Source organism: Oncorhynchus tshawytscha, unplaced genomic scaffold (assembly GCF_018296145.1).
Source record: "Oncorhynchus tshawytscha isolate Ot180627B unplaced genomic scaffold, Otsh_v2.0 Un_contig_7626_pilon_pilon, whole genome shotgun sequence".
In the NCBI taxonomy this organism is placed as follows: Eukaryota; Metazoa; Chordata; class Actinopteri; order Salmoniformes; family Salmonidae; genus Oncorhynchus; species Oncorhynchus tshawytscha.
The window spans coordinates 23,521-32,606 of NW_024607640.1; the positions used below are offsets into that span (position 1 = coordinate 23,521).

At 45.0% G+C, this 9,086-nt stretch overlaps 1 long non-coding RNA gene across 1 annotated transcript; it reads left to right on the top strand.

Annotated features, from left to right (window-relative positions):
* The first annotated feature begins 7 nt into the window (after nucleotides 1-7).
* On the top strand, nucleotides 8-1,761 carry LOC121842790. Its single transcript, XR_006081318.1, has 3 exons — nucleotides 8-95; nucleotides 188-227; nucleotides 352-1,761. It is a non-coding gene; the product is annotated as an uncharacterized LOC121842790 (long non-coding RNA).
* Nucleotides 1,762-9,086: the final 7,325 nt, after the last annotated feature.

Below are 9,086 nucleotides of genomic sequence, written 5' to 3' on the forward strand. Positions count from 1 at the left end.
CCTGCAGCAGTGTTTCCCTGGGTTCCTGTGGTGGGGGTGGGGGCTGTCCTGACTGCTGGAGCTCTGCTACTCACCATCTACTGCACTCTGAAGAGGTGACTCTTCATTTACATATACTGTATTAGTAACATATCAACTTCCACTAGAGGTCAGTAGAGAGCAGAACTCACTCTGTCCCTCATTACAGGAGATCCACAGGAGGAAGTGATACCACTGCAGACACACAGGTAATAATGTCAACAACCCAAAGTTATTTCAATCCTAATACCATTGACAGTAAGCAAATTAATTTACGTAACAATTTTGGAGGGAGGGGTTCGTAAAGTGCTCATTCAGTGTGTCTTCTTTCAGAATGTGAGAGACTCTCCCAGTGACACAGCCCCTCAGATAGATGCTGAGCCCTCCGATTATGAGAACTGGAGCAAACCACCACAGGACCTGGACAGTGACACAGACCCTCAGATAGATGCTGAGCCCTCCGATTATGAGAACTGGAGAGAACCACAAAAGAACCTGAACTGAACAGAACCACCACAGAACCTGGACAGTGACACAGACCCTCAGATAGATGCTGAGCCCTCCGATTATGAGAACTGGAGCAAACCACCACAGGACCTGGACAGTGACACAGACCCTCAGATAGATGCTGAGCCCTCCGATTATGAGAACCACAAAAGAACCGGGACTGAAGAGAACCACCACAGAACCTGGACCAAAGAGAACCACCATAGAACATGGACTGAAGAGAACCAAAACAGTACCTGGACTGAAGAGCAACAGCATCAAACCAAAGCTAGGCCTCACAATGCTATTCTCTTACTATCATAATGCTTTATAGTCTAGAAGGTTTGAGACACTGAGCTTTAACTTCTGAGTAAGTGCTGGAATTTAGATTGTTCTCCTAATGATAAATACAGTATGTGTCTAGATGATCAATACAGTATGTGTCTAGATGATTAATACAGTATGTATATAGATGATAAATGATCAATACAGTACGTGAATAGATTCTCAATACAGTATGTATATAGATGATCAATACAGTATGTATCTAGATGATCAATGGGATAGATTGTGCTTCTGCTATTTTTCTATAAAATTTTGCCATTTCCAGATTTGATTACATTTCACATAGAAATAATTGTAACTCTTTATTAGCAAATGAATAGTGTGAGTCTTGGCGATATAGGCTCTGCTCCTTCAGGGTAGCAGTAAACTATACCAATCCCCCAGCAGGAACACAGAACCTAACAGGTGGAGGCTGGGGTGGTGGGAGGAGCTACTCTCCTGCTCATGATCAGAAAACATTGCTCCTCACTCACTGTATAGCAACATGGTTGAGGCTAATTCCTCCTTGTATGGATGAGGGAGAATTCTCCATGATGTTTCACGGAGCGCACTGACTCAGCTCAAAGCTGTTATTGGGAAGAAACAAGTAGGCAGTATTATAGGTTACTCTCGATGCTATTTCTACTTAGCTAGCTTGTAGCCGGCTATTGACTGACAACAGAGCAGCAACATGGTTGATCCTCACAATCAATCACATCCCCGCAGCAGCCAAACATTGTAACATGAGCATATTGAACGATGTGGGTGAGGTTCAAACACAGCTAGTGAGCAGAGTCACAAAGAAAACATTATATCAGAAATCAGCAGCATAGTGAGAAACATCTAGTTACAGCAGCAGAGTCAACAGAGGACAAGAAGCCAGAGTAGAGTAACAGTAGCAGCAGCAGAGTCAACAGAGGACAAGAAGCCAGAGTATAGCAGCAGAGTAACAGAGGACAAGAAGCAGAGTAGAGTAACAGTAGCAGCAGAGTCAACAGAGGACAAGAAGCCAGAGTAGTAACAGTAACAGTAGCAGCAGCAGAGTCAACAGAGGACAAGAAGCCAGAGTAGAGTAACAGTAGCAGCAGCAGAGTCAACAGAGGACAAGAAGCCAGAGTAGAGTAACAGTAGCAGCAGCAGAGTCAACAGAGGACAAGAAGCCAGCAGTAGAGTAACAGTAGCAGCAGCAGAGCAGCAGCAGAGTCAACAGAGGACAAGAAGCCAGAGTAGAGTAACAGTAGCAGCAGCAGAGTCAACAGAGGACAAGAAGCCAGAGTATAGTAACAGTAGCAGCAGCAGAGTCAACAGAGGACAAGAAGCCAGAGTAGAGTAACAGTAGCAGTAGCAGAGTCAACAGAGGACAAGAAGCCAGTAACAGTAGAGTAACAGTAACAGCAGCAGAGTCAACAGAGGACAAGAAGCCAGAGTAGTAACAGTAGCAGCAGCAGAGTAACAGTAGAGTAACAGTAGCAGCAGCAGAGTCAACAGAGGACAAGAAGCCAGCATAGAGTAACAGTAGCAAGCAGCAGAGTCAACAGAGGACAAGAAGCCAGCAGCAGCAGAGTAACAGTAGAGTAACAGCAGCAGCAGAGTCAACAGAGGACAAGAAGCCAGAGTAGAGTAACAGTAGCAGCAGCAGAGTCAACAGAGGACAAGAAGCCAGAGTAGAGTAACAGTAGTAACAGCAGCAGAGTCAACAGAGGACAAGAAGCCAGCAGTAGAGTAACAGTAGCAGCAGCAGAGTCAACAGAGGGACAAGAAGCCAGAGTAGAGTAACAGTAGCAGCAGACAGAGTCAACAGAGGACAAGAAGCCAGTAACAGTAGAGTAACAGTAGCAGCAGCAGAGTCAACAGAGGACAAGAAGCCAGCAGAGTAGAGTAACAGTAGCAGCAGCAGAGTCAACAGAGGACAAGAAGCCAGCAGTAGAGTAACAGTAGCAGCAGCAGAGTCAACAGAGGACAAGAAGCCAGAGTAGAGTAACAGTAGCAGCAGCAGAGTCAACAGAGGACAAGAAGCCAGAGTAGAGTAACAGTAGCAGCAGCAGAGTCAACAGAGGACAAGAAGCCAGCATAGAGTAACAGTAGCAGAGTCAACAGAGGACAAGAAGCCAGAGTAGAGTAACAGTAGCAGCAGCAGCAGAAGGATGTGAGATCAGACCCGGTCAGTTTAATAGACCAACAGAATAAGATGGTGGTGAATGATACTAGTCTCTAATTGGACACTCAGGTTTCCTTCCTGAACTGGCCTACTGTTCTTGTGTACTTATCTGTTTACTATCTGTAGATTGTATTGCTTGTCTTTTTCTATGGAATTTTGCCAATTCCAGATTTTTAATAACATATTAAGTATTGATTTGTCTTAATGACACAAAAATTAATTATATTGACAAGAGTTTTAAATATTTGTATCTCTGGAGTTCCTGATGTGTTAAAATATGTTTTACTTTGTATTGCTGTCAGTCATTACTGGTCATTTTATATTTTATATTATGTAATACCATATTGTTCAGTGTTATGATATTGCTTGTTTTATTTTCAAATTATTAATGATTCATTAGTACATTTATTTGAGATACATTGAATACAGTATAAGCATCATGTTGTAAATAAGCTCAAATGTAGACAATAAATAGACAACAAATAAATTGATTGTTTGACTAACATGCATTGATTCATAACTAAATCCATTCTGCTCGTTTCTTGTATTTCTACCTATTGGACACATGATGGAACCATTGAACCACATAGCTAGGCTATAGGCAGGTCAGGGATACTACATTACTGTCAGGAGACACTGTCATAGATCAACACCAAGCACTGTTCATCACCTCTCTCTCCCTCTCTCCCTCTCTCTCTCCCTCTCCCCCCTCTCTCTCCCTCTCTCTCTCCCTCTCCCCCCACCTCTCTCTCTCCCCCCTCTCTCTCCCCCCCTCTCTCTCCCCCTCCCCCAGTTTGTTGCTGGAGAAGTTTACCACTGTGCAGACTGCTCTCGGCCCCCCCTCATGACTCCAGTGGTGGACCTCTCCTTCCTCTAAGGACTCCAGTAGTGGACCTCTCCTCCCCTCATGACTCCAGTGGTGGACCTCTCCTCCCCTCATGACTCCAGTGATGGACCACTCCTCCCATCAGGACTCCAGTGGTGGACCTCTCCTCCCCGCAGGACTCCAGTGGTGGACCTCTCCTCCCCTCATGACTCCAGTGGTGGACCTTTCCTCCCCTCAGGACTCCAGTGGTGGACCTCTCCTCCCCTCAGGACTCCAGTGTTGTACCTCTCCTCCCCTCATGACTCCAGTGGTGGACCTCTCCTCCCCTCAGGACTCCAGTGGTGGACCTCTCCTCCCCTCAGGACTCCAGTGGTGGACCTCTCCTCCCCTCATGACTCCAGTGGTGGACCTCTCCTCCCTCAGGACTTCAGTGGTGGACCTCTCCTCCCCTCGGGACTCCAGTGGAGGACCTCTCATCCCCTCATGACTCCAGTGGTGGACCCCTCCTCCCCTCGGGACTCCAGTGTTGGAACTCTCCTTCCCTCGGGACTCCAGTAGTGGACCTCTCCTCCCCTCGGGACTCCAGTGTTGGACCTCTCCTTCCCTCGGGACTCCAGTAGTGGACCTCTCCTTCCCTTTGGACTGCAGTGGTGGACCTCTCCTCCCCTCAGGACTCCAGTGGTGGACCTCTCCTCTCCTCAGGACTCCAGTGATGGATCTCTCCTCCCCTCAGCACTCTAGTGGTGGATCTCTCCCTCCCCTCGGGACTCCAGTGTTGGACCTCTCCTCCCCTCATGACTCCAGTGTTGGACCTCTTCTCCACTCAGGACTCCAGTGTTGGACCTCTCCTCCCCTCATGACTCCAGTGTTGGATCTCTCCTTCCCTCGGGACTCCAGTGGTGGACCTCTCCTTCCCTCGGGACTCCAGTGGTGGACCTCTCCTCCCCTCAGGACTCCAGTGGTGGACCACTCCTCCCCTCAGGACTCCAGTGGTGGACCACTCCTCCCCTCAGGACTCCAGTGGTGGACCTCTCCTCCCCTCAGGACTCTACTGGGTGAGTATGTTTAACTCTGGCTATCATACAAGGGTTGTTACTGTGATTCTAGACCATGCTAGCCCACTGAGCTAAAGTGTAGACATTAGCTCCTGTTTAGCTAACATGAATCTCCAGGTCTAAGACAAGGTTATCTCATCATTACAGACCAGCTTCGTTCACTGAAATCACACACAGTCTGTTGTTTGGTTATTCCACATCTAAATTATACATACTTTAATGTGAATGTATATACATACAGCTATAGGTTCTATAGACTGTCCAAAATAGCACCCTATTCCTACATAGTGCACTATTTTCTACCAGAGCCTCATGGTCTTAGTCAAACACTGATGATGTATGTATTTTGACAGTGGATGATGTTGTATGTATTTTGACAGTGGTTGCTGTTGTATGTATTTTGACAGTGGTTGCTGTTGTATGTATTTTGACTGTGGGGTCTGTTGTATGTATTTTGACTGTGGGGTCTGTTGTATGTATTTTGACAGTGGTTGCTGTTGTATGTATTTTGACTGTGGGGTCTGTTGTATGTATTTTGACAGTGGGGTCTGTTGTATGTATTTTGACAGTGGTTGCTGTTGTATGTATTTTGACAGTGGTTGCTGTTGTATGTATTTTGACAGTGGGGTCTGTTGTATGTATTTTGACGGTGGATGATGTTGTATGTATTTTGACAGTGGTTGCTGTTGTATGTATTTTGACAGTGGTTGCTGTTGTATGTATTTTGACAGTGGGGTCTGTTGTATGTATTTTGACAGTGGATGATGTTGTATGTATTTTGACGGTGGATGATGTTGTATGCATTTTGACAGTGGCTGCTGTTGTATGGATTTTGACAGCACCTCCTCAGCCTCCCAGTACGCCGCCACAGGGTAAGGACATCCCACTATCTGTCAAAACATCAACTATATATTATCAACATATATAAGCATTTATAATGTTGTATTCTAAATTGTTACTAATCTTTGGGCCATGAATTGTACAAAATGACAGATAACTGACAGAAGGTGGGGATGGGAGCACTTGCGTGCAGGTGCTTGTGTTTTCATACTGTTTGTGTGTCTCTCTCCCAGGACCAGGAGGATGGCTCCCATCAATGGTGATGAGTGTTTCTTCTGGAGGACCACTGGCTGCCTGTATGGTGACAAATGTCGCATCAAACACAAGCCAGACCATAGAGGAAGAGACAGGAAACCATGGCAGACTACCCTGACCACCCAGACTACCCTGACCACCCTGACCACCCAGACTACCCTGACCACCCTGACCACCCAGACTACCCTGACCACCCTGACCACCCAGACTACCCTGACCACCCTGAACACCCAGACTGCCCTGACTACCCTGACCACCCAGACCACCCTGACCACCCAGACTACCCTGACCACCCTGACCCACTGACCACCCTGAACACCACGCACCGTCCGGATATAACAGAGGGAAGAAGAAGAGGAGGAAGAGGAAGAACAGAATAATGAACATGAAGATTGAGGTGGAGGAATAGGGACCGTGTACCTACCTTAAAAGGGAACAGGAAGCTTGGACAGAATGGGGGTGTTGGGGGGTGCCACCACTTTTGTAGTCCTCTGACACACAGCACAGACAGAACACTGGACATACAGTATGAGTGTGTGAAGTGTCAATCAAAGTGAAGAGGAGTGCTCCTCTGATTTCCTTTCCCCGCCCCCTCAGCCTGAGCTGATTTTGAATTGAATTGCAGATGAATATAGGGCCTGTTCCAGGCAGACTATATTACAGTCGCCTGCCAGATCTCACAATGCCTGGATAGGTGTTTGTGTTTAAGATATCAGTTAACCTGCGTTTCCTGACTGCGCAATCCATGATGTGGCACACAACCATTGGTTGCAAGGCACAGCTTGACTGCAATATAGTCAGCCTGGAACGCCCTCAGTGTCCATGTGGTGTTCTAACATCCACACCAGACCACCTTAACTGAAACAAGTAGTGTGCTGCTGTGGATATTGGATCAAGGCCTGTATCTTCAGTTCAGTGATTTTATACTGTACATGATGTTCAGTGGACTAATTCAATTCAAGTTGACTAAAGTGACAATATGAGGAGCACAGAATGACTGTTTCAGAGCATCAATGTAAAAAGACAATCTGTCTGTATCCTCTCAGCATGTGGGGGAGCTGAGTGTACAAATGACTTACTGTTTTATTATGTCAATCAGTTGTATTAATTCATAATAAAATACAGTTTAATCAAATCAGATGTAGTGTCATTATTAATGTAATGTAATTTTTCAGAAAGTGGTGTTCTAAAACCCAAATACAGTTTTAGCAACATGTTTGGGGAATGAACACCACCCCACCAGAACTAGTGTTTCTCAAACCTCTCAGGAGGGACCCATCTATCCACTCTCCATATTGTAGCCACCAATGAAGAAATACAAGTAGCCTATGACATATCAGACAGACATTTCTTGTAAAGTCCCTCTCTCTCCTCTTGAAGATGTTCACACATTTCTTAAAGCCCTTCACTGGCGTGTTGGTTGCCAGGAAGAGGCATCATGAAGACAGGAAGCCAGCTCTGCATCACCTTTCAGCCCTCAGTACATCTAGTTGCTGTCAACCACAGAACTCACACCATTCTGTTTCATTCTCTGTTTGGACAGTAAGCTCACCTCCCTCTCTCTCCTCACGCTGTAAGTACGCTTGATGATGTCTATCTTTTCATTATTACTTGTTTCTAGTCATCAAACTTCTGCCAGGCATGACAATTTCAGCTTCTGCCGGGCATAACAATGTTTTATACTGCTGTTTTGTTTCTCTGTTAACCTAGACATACATAATGTAGACCTACATACAGTTTGTTTGTCTGTTAGCCTAGACATGTGTAATGTAGACCTACATACAGTTTGTTTGTCTGTTAGCCTAGACATGTGTAATGTAGACCTACATACAGTTTGTTTGTCTGTTAGCCTAGACATACATAATGTAGACCTACATACAGTTTGTTTGTCTGTTAGCCTAGACATGTGTAATGTAGACCTACATACAGTTTGTTTGTCTGTTAGCCTAGACATACATAATGTAGACCTACATACAGTTTGTTTGTCTGTTAGCCTAGACATGTGTAATGTAGACCTACATACAGTTTGTTTGCCTGTTAACCTCGACAGACATAATGTAGAAAATGTGAGTATGAATTATGCTTTGCATGTGAATCTATGCGTAAGATATTTGGATGGTGTTTCATGAATTTTGGGTTAATATTTTACATGCATTTTAAGTGCAGAAACACACTGTATTTTGTGACAGCACGGACAGCGCGTCTTCGGTGAGTTTAATGATGTGGTTTCAAATGTAAGACTTGTTCATGCTATTTTGAGGCCTCTGAGAGCAATAGATTGTTGGGGAGACTTTTTTGTTTAGAGTGAAAATAAGAGTGATTGAGTGGATACTTCATAAGAGCTTTAGGAGTAGTATGAACATGAGACAGTGATGGTGGGTTGTGTTTAGGAGTAGTATTAACATGAGACAGTGATGGTGGGTTGTGTTTAGGAGTAATATTATGAGACACAGTGATGGTGGGTTGTGTTTAGGAGTAGTATTAACATGAGACACAGTGATGGTGGGTTGTGTTTAGGAGTAGTATGAACATGAGACACAGTGATGGAGGGTTGTGTTTAGGAGTAGTATGAACATGAGACAGTGATGGTGGGTTGTGTTTAGGAGTAGTATGAACATGAGACACAGTGATGGTGGGTTGTGTTTAGGAGTAGTATGAACATGAGACAGTGATGGTGGGTTGTGTTTAGGAGTAGTATGAACATGAGACACAGTGATGGTGGGTTGTGTTTAGGAGTAGTATGAACATGAGACAGTGATGGTGGGTTGTGTTTATAGTATTAACATGAGACACAGTGATGGTGGGTTGTGTTTAGGAGTAGTATTAACATGAGACACAGTGATGGTGGGTTGTGTTTAGGTATAGTATTAACCTAAACACAGTGATGGTGGGTTGTGTGTATTAACATGAGACACAGTGATGGTGGGTTGTGTTTAGGATTAACATGAGACACAGTGATGGTGGGTTGTGTTTAGGAGTAGTATTAATGAGACAGTGATGGTGGGTTGTGTTTAGGAGTAATATTAAGAGACACAGTGATGGTGGGTTGTGTTTAGGAGTAGTATTAACAATGAGACACATGAGACACAGTGATGGTGGGTTGTGTTTAGGGAGTAGTATTAAC